The sequence below is a fragment of the Aptenodytes forsteri genome, unplaced genomic scaffold (genome assembly GCF_000699145.1).
Source record: "Aptenodytes forsteri isolate BGI_AS27 unplaced genomic scaffold, ASM69914v1 Scaffold404, whole genome shotgun sequence".
In the NCBI taxonomy this organism is placed as follows: domain Eukaryota; kingdom Metazoa; phylum Chordata; class Aves; order Sphenisciformes; family Spheniscidae; genus Aptenodytes; species Aptenodytes forsteri.
The window spans coordinates 1,740,509-1,741,616 of NW_008795629.1; positions in this window are offsets into that span (position 1 = coordinate 1,740,509).

Here is a 1,108-nt window from a genome sequence, read left to right on the forward strand (position 1 = left end):
CAGCAGAGGCTGGCTGGGAACCACCTGGACCGCCCCAGCAGACAGGGCCAATGCCGGTCACGCCACACGGTGAATCACCAGCCCTGGCCTGCGGCGGGATCCTTCACCCGCAGTGGCAAGGGCCGGGCAGGCGCTGGGTACGCTTGGGTACACCTCTCACCTCCCGACGTGGGGGCCGGTGGGATGCCGCTGCTGCTCTCCCTGGGGCACAGCACAGCCCAGCTGTCCTCCCCAAGCCCCTGAGCCTCCTGGCTGCAGGCAGGGCTGGGAGCAGCTGGACTGCTGAAGCCCTGGGAGATACTCGCCTGGCCCCCCTGGGAACCTGCAAGTCTTTCCATGGGCTCGGGAGCTCAGACCCCAAACCTTCCCCGATGCATGGGATGGGGCTCTGAAGACAGCACAAATTCAGAAAAAAATACCCCATGATGTGTACAAAGGCTCATGCGAGGGCAAACCTTGCCTGTAAAGAGGACCCTGACCCTGGGCAGCTGCTGCTGCGCTGCCATCCCGGGAAGGATGCGGGGACACCCTTTCCTTCCTGCACCAGGAGCTCATTTGATACCTCTCCCAGCGCTCTGCCAGGCTGCCCCTGCACCCACTGGTGCACTGGGAGGCTGCCAGCTCTGCTCACCCCCTGCCAGCCCTGCTCACCCCCTGCCAGGCTCTGCAGGCAAGCTGGCCAGCCTGCGCGGGAAGCGAGGCTGGTGTCCGGCAGGATCAGCCCCGCTGCTCTCCATGCTCAGATGCTTCCTCCGAGAACCAATGCTGTCTCGCACGCACATCCCACCTGCGCTCGGGGGGAAACGCCGAGGGATGCGAGGGGTGATGGGGCAGCGCGGGGGAGATGCCTGCACTGCAGGCAGGGGATGCAGGCAGCTGGGCACCACGCTGCGGGCTCAGCAATGGCAGGGCAGGCGAAGCAGAGCAAAATCCCCGGAGGAAAGCTTTGCTCAGCGCCTGCCTCCAAAGGGTTAAGCAGCTTGCACAAACCACCCCGGAGCCCAGGTCTGCTCTGCCCCCTCCGTCTCCTTCGCCCTCCGAGGGCCGGGCTGGTGCCAAAATCGGAACCTGCTAATCAGCAGCTCCCAGCAGCGGCAGCCCTCCGGCT